Consider the following 15,440-nt stretch of genomic DNA (forward strand, 5'->3'; position numbering starts at 1 on the left):
TTCTTTCTTCATATTTGAAACAACTGATGATTGATGGGCTTTTACATGGCTTGGTAAAGTGAAAGTTTCATCACTCAGTATGTAGACTTAGGGTTTTCATTAAGAACAGCTACTTGGCATTCTTGGTTTATGGTATTATGCATACACATAGGTTGAGGAGCAGCTTGTACTGTGGTATCCAGACAGATCCTTCCTAGCAGTGTAGAATATCCAAATTTGTCAATTTTTGGCTACCTAAGTGCTTTGGTTTCTTTATTCAGTAGCCAGTTTCCTTTTAAGCAGCCACTGAAGAAGAATGCCATGTTCAGAGCTGTGCACTGAGAATAAGACTTGCATGAGCCACAGTATGTTGTGCATGCTGAAATAAAAATGGGAATGGAAAGCACAATTTTTGGTGTATACAACATTATTATTTTCATATTTGTCAGTTAAAATAATAGTAATGATGACCAACTCAAATGGAATATTAAGGAGGTTCTGCAGAAGCTGTGACTAACATGAACAGGTCTGCTCAAACAGACTTGAACTGACCAAAAAATAATGGAGATGTACCTTTGGAATCCAACTCTTTGTGGGAGCCTGAAATATTTTTTTTTTGTTTACATCCAATAAACAGCCTAGTTTCCTAGGATACAGGAGCAATGATCTTGGCTCCACTGCTAGTAGCCATCAGCATACTACACCACTGATGTAATTTCTGCTTGGAGTTAGTGGTCTTTTTTTCTTCAGTTTTTCTTTCAACTTTTTGTAATTTTTTTTTCTTCTCCTTTGCACTCTCTGCAAAGATCCTAGAAGAGTCATTAGACTCCTCTCTCAAAAATAAGAAAATAGTTCTAATTTGCTAACACAGCTGTCTGCTGAGTAGTCAGTCAATAGACAACAGGAAGAGCACCTTCTGCTTTACAAAGTTCTGTGTTAGGGTCTATGTTTTCATTAGAAAACACTTTTTTCAGGTGCTGAGAAAGCAACTGAGCCCTGTATTAGACAGTAACTAAATTCTGGGAGAAGTTAATGACAATTAATCATAGACTCAGTCACAGACTCTCCTGAGTTGGATGGAACCCACAGGGATTGAATCCAGCTCCTGGCCATGCACAGCCATCCTCAAGAGCTGCATGGATCCCAGCTAGTTGAGAGGTTATGTTTGTTCCCATGTGCTCTGCAGCTGAAAGTTATTGATGCAAACAGCCAGGAGTGTGTGTGTACACAGTAAATTTACAATGTTGATCTTCTAGTGTGTATCATTTTCAAAGTCATTAGAACTGAGATGGAGTGGGGCGCCTCAGGACACAGTTGCATTTGACCTCCATTGCCTTGAAGAAAAAGACAAACCCAAATGCTACACTTGGCTTCATTTTTGCAGCCCTACGAAGATGTGATTCCAGAAAAATAGTTCCAATTTGTGCTTGCCAGGGTGCAAACTTAAATGCTGTTTATATTGCTGAGACTGACCTTAGACTGTGGCTTCATCCTGAGTTACCATTGGGAAACACAGTTGTGTTTACATCTTGCTTTGCAGAGGAGGAGACAAAAATCTCAATGTGCTATAAGTACAGTTTGATGTCACTGAATTGCACAGGGATTTGTTCAGTTGCCTGCACTAAAGCTTTAGCCACCACTTGAAGTAACCTTTTGCTGGGTAAAGATAAACATGGCTTATCTCAGTTTACATGCTTAATGTTTTGAGTTTTACCAGTGAGCATCAATATCAAGTATACAAAACTATTAATGTCATTGCCACTTCCACTATGAAGACTTAGGCATTTTAAATGTTTTAGGTAAGACAAATTAATACTCATCACAGTAATTTCAGACAATGATTCATTACTCAGTACCCAGTACTATATATCACTAGCCCTTTTCCTACCTAGCTCCATCTCATCTAAGTCAGTTCTTTGGGTTTGGCATGCTGTAGTTTACAGTCAGACTGTGAAGTACTGTAAGGCTGTTGCCCAGGATGTTTCTCACCAGAGTGCCATTATCTGACAGGAGATGTGTAGATCCAGTTAAAGAATTTTTGTAGAGATGGAACTGGAAGAAACATTAAAGCACTGTCTTCATTTTCTTTCTGCTGGTAATTACACCAACCTTTTGCTGCTTATGCATTTCATCCATATAAAATACATCAATGTGTGTTTGTGTCTTAATGAGAATACAGATTTAAGAGCATTTCAGGTTGTTTTCAGACATGATGTTTTCCAAACACCAGGTGGCAGGTATGCCCAAAATATTATCCAGTCTCTACAACAGTTTAATTACTGGGATTTTAGTAGATCTGTGAAATCTTTGGTTAATCTCATTTGCTTTGAGACTTGGTTATCTGATGAGAACGCCTGTATTTGTTTCTGTAGAGGTGACCAAATGATCTCTTGCATGTTAAAGAACTGTTCAGCAGCCTTGCCAACAAATCAAGTGTGCCGTGCCAGGAAGCACAAAATAAAGCATGAGTGTTTAGAATTTTTCTCCATTTGGGAAGGGAAGGAGCTTTCAAAATACAAATCTCTGGGGTTGCTTTTAGTTGTTCTCTTTTTTTTTTTTTTTTTTTTTTTTTTTTTTTCTTTTTCAGGCCAAGATTGTGTGACAATATGAGTGCATGAAACAACTCAGGCACTCTACTGGACTGCATGCTTTGCTTGCACTCAATTGCAGGATTTTACACCAGTAAAAGTAATTACTTTTGTTGTTTTATCAAGTTAATGTTGATAAAGTTAATACACTTCTTTGACTGCTTACTGCTTAATGAATACTACAAATGCACCTTTGGCTTCCAAGTATGTTGGAACTTTAATTTTCCTGCATAGTGCAGGGAAGAACAGTTTCACTCAAGAGGGGGAAAAAAAGAGAATTGGGATGGCAGAAAAGAATAGCAGCAACGAGAAATTAATGTTATATATATTTAGTTGGGATTTATGTAACATTTGCTTAAGATACATTCCTACTATTTCATTTAAAAATGTTTTAAGCTAGCACATGAAGTCATGTAAGTTTCTAGTGAAACAGTCTTGCCCACGCAAATAGCTAATACATATCCAGAATTAAAATTTACATCTTGATTTTCATTGGAAAAAATCTCTTGAATGTCAGTGATTAGGCCACAAAAATAACTTCATTAATATTGCAATATACAGTATTTGACATACTCTGCCCCTAATAATGACTGTATTTTTAAGGTGTTCAGTTGTTATATTAGGTGTTCATTCCCCCACCCTTGTGGGGAATTCTGTACTTTAGGACAGAAAACCAATTTTATCTGATCTACTACTGACTTCTACTTGGCAAAAGTTTTCATCTGAAGAGACCAATATCTTATTTTCTTCTTAATATCTTAATTCTGCAATGTCAGGCAAATCTCACTTTTTTTTCAGTCTACAAACCAGCATTTTTCAAATTGAACATTTTATTTAACCTCTGATCTAGAATGTTAAAGAAGCATCTCTATGTTTTTAAAATAAGAATTAATCCAGGTTATTTTTGTTTTAATTACTGTCCTGAGTAGAGTGATAACTGTGTTCCACCTAAAGCTCTGTTCAGGTCTCAATCCACCTGAACTTTGAGCAGGTAAAAAGGAGAGTGTTGAGAAGTTATGTTTGAGGAGCTTGCAGTTAACTTTTGATGTTATTTCCTGGTTTCTTTATGGAAGATTATGTAGTAGGTGAAGCATTTACTTGGTAGGCTAAATATTCCTGAGGAAAACTGCAGCACTCAGTTTTAGTCCTTCACCATGAGATCATGAGAGTACTCTGCCGTGCTGCTCCCTCAGTGAGCTGTGGACAGTCAGCCCTGCAGGACTTCTCTGAGACTGGGCAGGGAACAGGCAAGAAAAAGCATAACCTCATGTAGTGGTTAGGGCATTAGAGGAAACAAATGGAATGGTTTTTTTCAAGCTGAAAAAAAAAATCATCTCAGGAAAGAGAAGAATCCTTAGTAAATACATAAGTCTAAATTAGATGGAATTATTTTCCTGTTACCTTTGGAAGTTATAGAACCTTTTAGTGATTGTAGAATAAATATGTGTATATATACATATATTGGACAACTGGAACTGGTTTTTCTTTTCCTTCTTGCTACAGGTTAAGTATGTTTGCATGGTGAAGAAAGACACAGGACTAAACTAGACAGACCGAACTCCAGCACCCACTGCATATTTTTTAAAATGAACCAAGCATCTGCTGCTTTGCAAAGCTTTGTGGCTGCTCTGAATCTTCTTTGCATAGTCCTTAGCAGCAGCAGCCAGGAGGTGCAGTGTTGGATGAAGATCAATGATGGGCATTGCCTGGGACCAGGACAGAAAATCGTGGGCCCTGTCAGAGGGCACGGCTGATTTGGTGTGTGCTCAGCTGCCAGGCCTGCAAGTCACCAGCCACAGGGCTGCTCCTCTTGGGTGGTGCTTTGTACTCCTGGAGTGTCCCACCACTGATGGGTCTGCTAGTGCTGCATCCTGAGAGATTTGCTTGACATTGTTTAGTAGTCGGGAGTCTACAACTTCAAATATCAAACACAGTCTGGCTGAATTTAAACTAAACTGTGTTGGGAGTTTTGCTTGGTTTTTGTTAGTAAATAAGAAATTAGTCCTAGTCCTTGTGCATTTTGCTGAGAACAAAGAAGATACTTTTCTAAGGCTGTGAATTCTTTCTAGTATTCATTTTTCCCTCAGGGGAATGAATAAAAGAGAGAAACAAAATCATTACTTTTTGGAACTGGCTGACAGAGCATGCGTATTTTAAAATGGAAAAGCAGTAAAACTCTTCATGGATTCACTGTCTGAAAATAGTTTGTTCACAGTTTAATCTGACTCCATATGGTACTAAACACTTGCAATTGCTGTGCCTCTGTGTTTGGAGATGGAAATGCTTGGTCCTTCACTAAATAAACCTGACCTTCGATCCCTGTGAAGTGATTGAATTTCAATTGGACCTCTGGTGAATGAAGGTAATAAATCAGTAAATGAAAAAGCCTCATTTTAATAGTAGAAAGGACACTTTAGTAACATTTTATATTTCATGATAATTAAGACTTTACAGGTATTAAGCTAAGGCTTTTGGAAATCTGAAGACGCGCTATGCACAAATTTAAACACAAATTTAAACAAAACACTTGTCAGTTTGTCACCTAGCCATTGCTACTGCATGCCCTATTGTTGACTTTGCAGTAAAAATAGTTTTTGCATTGTATTTTACACATTTGCTAAAAGATTTGCCATCTGTAAGTTCCATCCTCAGTTCTATGCTACAGCTACTTCACCACTCAATAAAAACTGAGAAACAATCTGTAAGACAAAAGCAGTGTAATTTGTTTTGCTGCTGCTGCTGCTGTTGCTTCCTGAGCTTCATCTGACACTGATGCTGTACAGTGCTAGCTTCAGTCTCACTTAAATCTAGAGACAGTTTGTGTGACAGCTCTGAACACATTGTGATCATTGAATAGATGTGCACACTCCAGGCTGTTGAATTTGGTTAGCAGCCATTATATACCTGCATCACGTGTCTCTGGCCTTGTGTAAAAATACCCCTAAGAAACCAAAACTCTGGGGCTGAACTTCTATCCTAGTATCCATGATACCAAAAAAATAAAATTTGCTGATCTACTGTATTTTAATAATAATGTTTTGTAAATGCCATGTAATGCTAAATCATTGGTGTTTCACATCAGATTCTTGTTACCATTACAGCTTTGGTTGGAATTTCTGTCTAAAAAAACCCCACCACCACATAAATCAACTCAGTTATTTGGGTTCATTCTGATCTCTTTACTGCTCCATAGTCATACCTGTATTTTTGAGGACTGACTGTGGTTTACTCTACTGCAGTTAGAACTGCATCCAAACTAACTTCAGTGAAGACACTTCGTAATTGTGAAGCAGAACTGGATTTGAAATAACATTCTCATGATCAAAGATTACTAGAAGCTTTTGTAGTAATTGGAGAATAACAACTATATAAAATGTGTTTGCTTCTCATATTTAAATGAAGCACAAAGATAAAATGCATGAGAGGCATATTAAATGAACACATAGATACTTTATCTGATAAGACCAAAGCAATTGAGTGGGATTTTAATTTAGGCATTTGACTGACTTTGTGAAAAAAGACATGTTTTTGAAGTAATGCTGGCGTTGTTCCACAATATCTGAAAGGTTGACTCAGTTGTGGATTGCTCCACTGGGCTATTCCCTTCACTGATGATATATTATTATTTATATTGTATCCTGAGAATACTGCACATGTAAAATGCACAGGCAGAGTTCCAGGCCTGAAGGCCTGCAATCTGAATGGGCAATAGAGGATGGGTGGTATGATAAATTGCACTTCTTTACTCAAAATGTAAGCAATGTCTTTCAGCTCTAAAATTATACCCTTCATCCACTTTGATCTGAAGAAGCATTCAGTACAGTACAGTTCTCATCCTGTGGCAGCACAACCCAGTCTGACTATAGTGGGTAAGAGAAGCAACTGCTGTCTATGAATTCACCATCTTTAACAAATCAGACTTATTTTTATTTTAAAAGAAGTAGTATTCCAGGAAGTCACTTGCATGAAAAATGTTGCTATGGCTTTAAAAAAGGAGAGATTGAAAAAGAACAAAAATATTCTGAAAATTTGCAATTTGTGGCAAAAAGGATGTTTCAGGGTTGAAGTGGGTGCACGTTTGCTACAGAACTAAGTAGCCTTGAGGAAAAAAAAACCTTAAGAACAAAAACTCTAAGCATCTTGCTTCATACTTTGCCAAAATTTCCATACCCACCAATTTTGAAAGCAGAACAAAAACCCCAAATACTTCAGGCTGCTTCACAATGGTCTGCACTGACGAGTGGGTTTCATTTAAAACCAGGATATGCAGTCTACCCTGAGCTCTGACACAAAGAGCAACTAATTGAACATCTCAGGAAAGGCCAAGAGTGTGGCAGAGAGAGAAGGAAAAGCCCATTCAAAGAGCATCTATGGCCCACAGTTACCAGTTTGGCTCTCCTGACATAATGAAGCTCTCTATCACAAGGGGCAGAAATTCCCTTAGCAGTGCAATGAACTTCCCCAAGAGGCAGGAAGTTCTTCACCTTTTCACTTCATCTTGAAGGCCTGTTTCTTTGGGGTTCTTTGATGCAAACACAAAACTTTTTAAAAAAATGCTTTATTAAAGCAAAAACTGTTCTGTCATTATTCCCTCCTCCTGCAAGCAGTGAAGCAGTGGGGAATAACAAACACAACTGGGCAAATCTCTATTAATAGAGTTAGTTAGTCCCACCTGAACCAAACTGCTTTAGGAAAAATCTTATGAGCAAGGCTTCCTCGGTCTCTATCCTTCAGACTCTTCCCCGTACTTGTTTCTGCATGAGGAAATAATGTTGGTATATATTTTGATTTTGTCCCTAAATTGCCTTAAAATGTAAGCTATTATATGCTACTGAAGGGAAATCTAATTATTTCTGCTTGAAATAATTATTGCTTAAAATATCATTACATTAACAAGTCTGCTTTTATTTCCTTTGTTTCAAGCAATTATGTAGTTTGCTTCCACTGGCTTATGTGTGAACTTAGGCAGTCCTAAAAGAGAAATAATATGCTGGCTGCAAAATGAGGCAATGTAAAAACAGCTTTACATTTCATTACCAATAATTCTGCTTTGCCACAAGTCACCTTTTTTTCTTCTATGCCTCTTCTGAGGGAACATGCCCAAAGTTATTTCCACAGACTTTTACACTGGCTGTCTCAACTCTAACTTACAAGTTGTTTTTTGAAGGGCTCGGAGTGGTTCATCACTTTGGATGGCCCATTACCTTCATTTGGTGGTTTCTGCCCACATGGTAATAAGTTTCTTTTTTTCCTGAAGAAGCCCACTCCTAATATGATGGGGAGAAATTAAAAAAACCCTGCCATTTATGCTTTTCTTCTCTTAAAGCATCGGGGTATGACCAGTACTTCAGCAACAGCTTCAAAAACCGAGCCTTTCCCTAAGCAGGGGTGAGACACCCTTCCAGGGGAGGGTAGGTGATACCTTTCAGTGCTCCAGTGTTCACCTGTCTGTAAAAATCACAATGCTTAGTTATCTACTCATCTACTCCTGTCCAGATGTGATTTTGGAGCCTGTGGGATAACGGCACATGCATGAGGGAGAGTGAAGCCTGCTCTACCAGTGCTCAGAACAGCTGACCTTGCACTTCCTTTGACCACTGCTTTCACTAACAAATTATGATTAAGAGGCAGAAGCTAATCCTGCCAGTGTGAGCTTGGGTTCCCTCTGTAGATTTACTGCTTAGTAGGCAGAATTGTTGTGGAAAAGAGAGAGTGTGTTTTACTGTTTCTCAACATGATAATTTGACTTCTTCAGAGAAGCTTTTATGTTTTTCCTGAAGTACTATATCCATCCCAGAGAAACTGCAGTGAGTCCAATTTATGTCACTATTTATATAAAAGTTAATTTGAAGTAATGAATTTTAGTTTTTCTACTAAGATGGGAAAAACAGGATTAAAACAATCACCATCGTATCTGATTTTGCTAAATCAGTTCTATCACTTCTAGGAGAACAAAATTCAGGTTGCAATTTTAAATGTTCCTTTAAACTTCTTCCTGAGCATAGCAAAAGGCAATTTTCTAGGAAAAGCCATGGTATCACTCTCATTGCATTGCAGCTAATTTGTGTGTAAGAGAAAGGAGTTTCAGGAAGGCAGATACACAACTCTGGTATGTAATGTAGATTAGAAGTTAACACTGAAGCCTATTTTAATGTCCCTTAGCTATGCAAATGACCAAGTAGAGCAGGGATGATCTACCTGTGACAATGCAGGTCTTTCCACTACTGCTAAGGATAGCTTTTTGAGAAGTTACCTGCTGTCCCTAAAGGCACTGGGTTGCCTGAGGGTCATTTTAACAATCTTTGAACATGAAAAATGTTTATTTAAATGTAGTCCTGGAACCTGAAATGCTTCATTCACCCATTCATGAAAAGCTGTCTGTAAGCTGATGCAAAAAAACATACAATAAGATAAAAGTTTACATCCATTTGCCAGTTTTCTTCCCTCACTGTCTCAGATCCTGTTGCCATGTTGCCATGTTATCACCAGACTTTCTGCTACTGCCCTGCATTTACTGATTGGAAACCATAGCAGGATATATTCTTGTAACAATGCAGACCCAAGGAGAAAGTTGTGTTTTCTCTCTAGTAGACACCATTCATTACTTATACACTGTGAAAAGACTGAAAAAAACATTGATTGATTTAAATCTGCCTTAATTTTTGACCAAAGGCAAAAACTCCACACACTGGTGCTTAATCATACTTCACATCAAGTACAAGCATGCAGTTTTCCATACAAATTCCATAAGGTGTTTAATCTGCTATTGCAAAAATACTTATTTGCATACAATCACACCCTGCTGTGGTTTTAAATGTTTTCTGAGAATACATTTTTGAGACTATTATCTTAACCTCACTGCCTTTCTACCCACATACAGACTAACAAACATGCAAACCCTTTAATTTTTATTCAAGCCTAACTGTAATTAAGTTGAAGTACATTTGTTCTTTAAAACTATAGGACTCAGCTTATTCCATAAGTATTACTGATGAATACACAGTTGTTAAGTTGCTGAGCTGTGGCAGGATCTTCAGCTTAGAAATAAAAGTTCTTATCACAGGAGAAAACAGTGATGGGCAGTTTTGGCTGTTGCTGTAGTCTGAATTGTTTGTTCATGCCACGCGTTCCAGGTGTTGAACAGAAGCAGTCAGCCACAAACAGCATTATCTCACCTTTCAAAGATCTTAGCCCAAGTACTAAGAAGCACTGATCCCAGTTAGACATATCAGGGTAAAGAACATCTTTTTACTGACTCTCTTGCTGGAGACAGGTTTGATCCAGAGAATGTGTACCTATACAAGCACATTGTGTCACATGGCAGCACGTGCTATGCCAGGTTAACTCTTCCCCATCACTCAGTGTCTGACAAATGAATTATGTCATTTGTTTAAAGAAGACATTGGAAGTAAAAACCTTAAGAATGGACAAACAACAGTACCACTTATTGACTCCTGCTATAGCTGCACCCTGACAATCAATTCCTCTTGTTGACATTTTACAAAGTACTTTAATATTTTGTCAAGCCACTAGACAGAAAGCACCACAGCTCACTCTTGCTTTGTTCATGCCAAATCCAAAGGGTCTTAGCCCCACAGTGTTCTTGAATTGAGTTTTAATATGTAGTTGTTAACCTAGAGCAAATACATTGCACTTCTGTCATGAATATGCCATCTGAAATAATGTATAGTTAGGGCACAAGCACGTGGTAAGAACCCACCTTAAGAAGCCAGAAGCCAGAGGTTGCAATGGGCCTCTGGAGGCCACTTAGGACATGCTACTGCCCAAAGTGGGGCCAGCCAGCCCAGACTGCTCAGGAACATGTCTAGTCAGACTCTGGTATCTCTCTGCAAGGAGATCACATGCCTCTCTTGGCAACATCTTACGATATTTGACCACCTTCAGGATAGAAAAAAAGACAAAGAGAGATAGAGAGACTGAAAGGGAGAAAGAGAACAATAAAGAGAAATAAATAAATCTCTGAATCTCAGCAGAACTTAGGAGGATGTTAAGCTTATCACTGTGCACCTCTGAGAAGAATCTGGCACATTTTTCCATGAGGGCAACAGCAGTAAGTTCTTCCTGCAGCTGCCTCCTTGAAGCAATACACCATTTCCCCAGCCCTCTGGCCATCTCAGTGTGTCTGTCCTATATTAGCTGCCAAATGGCCATACTGCATCAGGCTACACAAGTATCACTTCTGGACTTAATGACCAGGACTAAACAGTGAAGGGTAGAGAGAACAGGTCAAGCACAGCACAATCATTTTTGATACATATTCAGCTTTTTGTAAATCATTGGCTAGGGAAAACCAGAACCAAAGGCCACTGTATTCCATTCATTTTACTAGCTGCTAATGCACTGCTTTGCTTTTATTTCCTTTATCTGTTTTGCTTGCATTACTTTACATTTAGAGACCAAATTTCCACTTCTAGTCCAACACCCATGCTGTTCAGCAGAAGGAGATCCTTTTGAAGTTCCTTGCTGTCAGCTTTGTAGTGGACTACTGCACAGCATTTTGCATCAGCGGCAAACTGTGCTGCTGCTTTTACTCGAGTCTCTTTCCAAGACCATTTCTGAGTATGCTAACTAGCACAGGTCCCGGCATGAATCCCTGTGGGAGTACAATCTACTCTCCCACATTGTAAAAAATGACTATTTATTGCTACCTTGTTAACCCTTCTCTTTCAGGTAGTTACTAATTCACAGGAGAGGCTTCCTTCCTAGCCTGTGACAGCTAGTACTCCTTAGCAGCACGGCTGAGAGACGGTGCCAGAGGCTCTTTTGAAATCACTACAATGAATGTATCACCCTGGTTTATCAGTTTGTCGTTTTTGTCAAAGCACTTCATAATTATGACAAAGCTCCTCTATCTACGAAAACCCATGTTGACTTTTCCACAGTCTGACGTATTTGTCTGTATGCTAAAGCCTCACCCCACCTCTCTGTCAGTGGTGAGCTTGTATGACCTGAGACAACTCCTGCTGACTATTCCAACAAGAGGGCTCAGATGCTGAAAACGAACACTTATGTTCCTTAAATCTGAAGTGACTGTCTCAAAAATTCTCACTCAGTTGTTTTCCAGCTATGAAGGTGCTTGCATTCCATAAATTCTTTCTTTGGTAATGTTCCCAAAATATCTCTGACCACTTTCACATGTACCTTCCAGCAAGCTAATTGCTATGATTTTATTTTTAAGCGAAACTGTATACTCTCCTATGTTCACTGCAAGAGTAGAAATTATAGTTGAAAATTAAGGATCTGAGTCCATATTCATCTCCAAAAACACATCCAGGCTTTGTGCTGGTATAGACATGTCTCATACTGGTCAGAAAAAGACTTCCCTGAGGATAAGACAAACTACACATGAAATGCAAAAAGTTCCAAAGTTCTTGGAAAAAAGAGATATCAGTCTCCACTTCATGGCTTTGAGAAGTTTGTTGCCATGAATCTCTGAACAGCATGTGAAAGGAAACTGCAGAAAGAGTATGCAGAATCTGGCATTCCATTCCCTAAGAGTCCTCTCTTTGTCAGGTACAGATATTAAGAAAGAATACAAAATAAATAGGAAAACACTATTTTAATCAGATAAATCACAGACTCAATTAGGTTGGAAAAGACCCCTAGGATCACTGAGTCCAACCTGTAGCCAATCACCACCTTGTCAACAGCACAAAGAGCAGATGCTTCTTGAACACCTCCAGCATTGGTGACTCCACCACCTTCCCTGGCTGGCCCATTCCAATGGTTAGCAACACTTTCCATGAAAAAATTCCTCCTGATGTCCAACCTGAACCTCCCCTGGTGGAGCTTGAGGCCATTTCCTCTTGTCCTGCTGCCAGCTGCATGGGGAAAGAGGATGACCCCCACCTTACTACAGCCTCTTTTCAGGTAGCTGTGGAGAACAATAAAGTCTCTCCTGAGTCCCCTTTTTTCCAGGCTAAACACCCTCAGCTCCCTCTCATATGACTTACCCTCTGGAGCATTCCCCAGCTCTGCTGCCCTTCTCTGGACACACTCCAGCACCTCAATGCCTTTCTTGCAGTCAGGGGCCCAGAACAGGCACAGGACTCAAGGCAAGGCCTCACCAGTGCAGGGGAAAAAGCCTGTTGTTAAAATGTATGTGACTGGACTGTGGTTCTGCCTACAGAATTGAATACTGCCTAAATCAACACAGGCCAAGGGCAAAAGCACTTGCTCTGCAGAGTCCAAACTTCATCATAAAAGGCACCAAAACATGTCAGGTATCATCTTGTAAGAATTCAGGATCTGGAACAAGAATGGTCTCACTGAATCAACACTGAAATACATTAGGACAGTGCAATAAGAACTTCTGGATATACAATTTATCTTATATTTGATGCACTTCAAATTTATTTCCTCTTAAAAGACTAAGAATCTTTCAAAAATACTTATATAACCTAATTTTAAAATTCTGTTGCCTCAGAAAAGCCATGCATTTAGCACACCCTATAGTAGCTGTATAATACCATATAAAGAAATGCTGAAGCAAACAATTTGAAAGGTTTAGTTACCAAATAATAATTTTACAAATTTTATCTACAGATGAAATATTTATGGAAAAGCTTTAAAGATGGTAGAAGCACCTAATTTTTAAAAAGAGAGAATGTGAGCTATTGTGAAACAACACAGAGGGCTTTTGACTTCAAAGCTGACATAAAGAAAGATTAGCAAGATCTAATAGAAATGAAGATGTTATCAAAGGACTTAAAGCAATAAAAATTCATAATTTACAAAAGTCTGGAAGCAGCTATCTAATCTTTGAAAGACTTGTAATTGATGCAGCATCTGGACAGAGCTGCAATAATCTCATTTTGGGATGATAGAAATGATTCTAGATAGCAGCAGCAACAAACATGTCATGGATCCAAAACATCTATGTAGTGAGAATGAGAAGGAGCAACAACAGAACAAAAATTCCCACCAAGAATGCAACACAGCAAGGTCTCAAGAAGCAAGAAAATGCCCTGGAGAAAGATCTAGAACAGCCACAAAGTGCAGCGCCAGTATCAAAATACTGAATTGCTCTGTCAGTAAATCTGAGTGAGCTAGGTAAAGTAACACTCAGGTAAACAGTAAGGATGACCAATTGCACACATGAACAAACACAGCACTTCACCTTTGATGAAGATGTTGAACTTGACTGTCAAAGAGACACTGTGCTATCCTAATTTAATACAAATCCTGACACAATTTAAGTGCAGCAATTTAAATGAACTGGTGAAGCTGTGGTGAAGGCTAGAGAGAGGAGAAAATAAATAAATGACCCAGAAGAAGAGACACATCAAAACTTTGTTCCTTGCTCATCCAGACACTGCTGAAAAGACTAAGGATTAAATGCAAGGCACAATACTTAGCTGAATGTGCACTCACAGATAGGGATCAACAAGTGCATCTGAACAGACCTTAAGGCAAGTCCTGTGACCTGAAGGTCACAAGGAATCCTGCAGATGTTTAAGAACAGCCTATTGCTTTGCAGCCCATTGTATATTATGTTCATGGCATATGAGCACATACTGTGTGTTAGATGACAGTGTTTGCTACATGACTTCACCTATTATAGATATGACTCAGATATAGGAAAATCCTATTTTCTCTGCTTTATCCATCTCATCCTCTGGGCCCTGACTCACGTGCACAGGAGCCAACAGATGCATTGGTACAAATGCTAAACCACAGTTGTGCTCTCTCCACCCTTTTCCTTCTAGGTATTATGTATACTATATCACCTTTCTAGCATGTCCATCTGAAGAAAATTTCTGCATGGACTTCAGCTTTTTCAGCTCTCACACAACCTACAGATTAAATGAATCTTAGGATGGTGGAGTACTGTGATCCATTTACTTTCAACATGTCTTCCACAAAGCAGTAACTGTCCAGGGAAGGGAAGAAAGTGAGCAACTATGAGAGCAACACTTTCTACTCTCCTTATCATGAGCTGACTGAAACAGAGTCAAAAGTGAAGGTGCACAACTCCTGAGAAAGTCAGAGACATAGATGGAACTGTTCTGTGAAGCAACTCGGAGCAAGGCATTGCTTGGTGAAGAGTTCAGAAGTTCGATTACGGCCAAAGGAGGTGGAGAGCAAGAAGAGACAAAGCTGAATTTCATGCAGGCTGCTGGCTGCTCTGACTGCGAGCAGCGCGTTTCTGTGTATGTTGGGACAAAACCTACACATTCAAGATTCATTGTAGGTCACGGTGTCTTCTGGTCCAAGACCTGTCGCACGCATCGGGCTGTAAAGAGGGAACAGACACGGTGACACGGAGGTAGCGAGAGCACCAACAAACGTGTGGGTTTTTCTGCACTGGCTGATAGGAGTGTTAAGCGTTTCCACAAACCTGCACAAGTGTGGCACCTCCGCTGGTTCCTGTTTCCCGCATCAATTGTGCCGTATCTTTGATTTGATGTGCACAGCGCCAGCCTTTGCGTTCAGTGGCATGCAGTGCAACCCTACTAACGCAGCCCAGCTCCGACGGCTGCAGGTGAGGAGGCACCGCGGCAGTGCCCAAAGTAACAGCGTGACACCGAGTGCTACAACAGTCAGGGCAAACCGAGCCGACTCTTCCCAGAGCTCTGCGTGCAATTACAGCTTTAATGATTTTTTTTAAACCTGAGGAACCAGTAAGACACGCTTCGCAGCCGCCTCCCTCCGCCGGCCCCCGCGCCGCTCCCGGCGCAGCCCCGCGGCCGCCCCGCCGCCCAGGCGGTGCCGGTGCCGGTGCTGGTGCCAGGAGCGCCGCCCCGCCCGCCCCGCGGCTCCCCCGGCGCTGCCCCGGAAGGCGATCGTGCCGCGCTCCGGAAGCGGAGCCGGGCAGGGTCCGGCCCAGAGCGCGGCCCTGTCGCTGCCGCG

This window comes from Ammospiza nelsoni, chromosome 5 (assembly GCF_027579445.1).
Source record: "Ammospiza nelsoni isolate bAmmNel1 chromosome 5, bAmmNel1.pri, whole genome shotgun sequence".
Lineage (NCBI taxonomy): Eukaryota > Metazoa > Chordata > Aves > Passeriformes > Passerellidae > Ammospiza > Ammospiza nelsoni.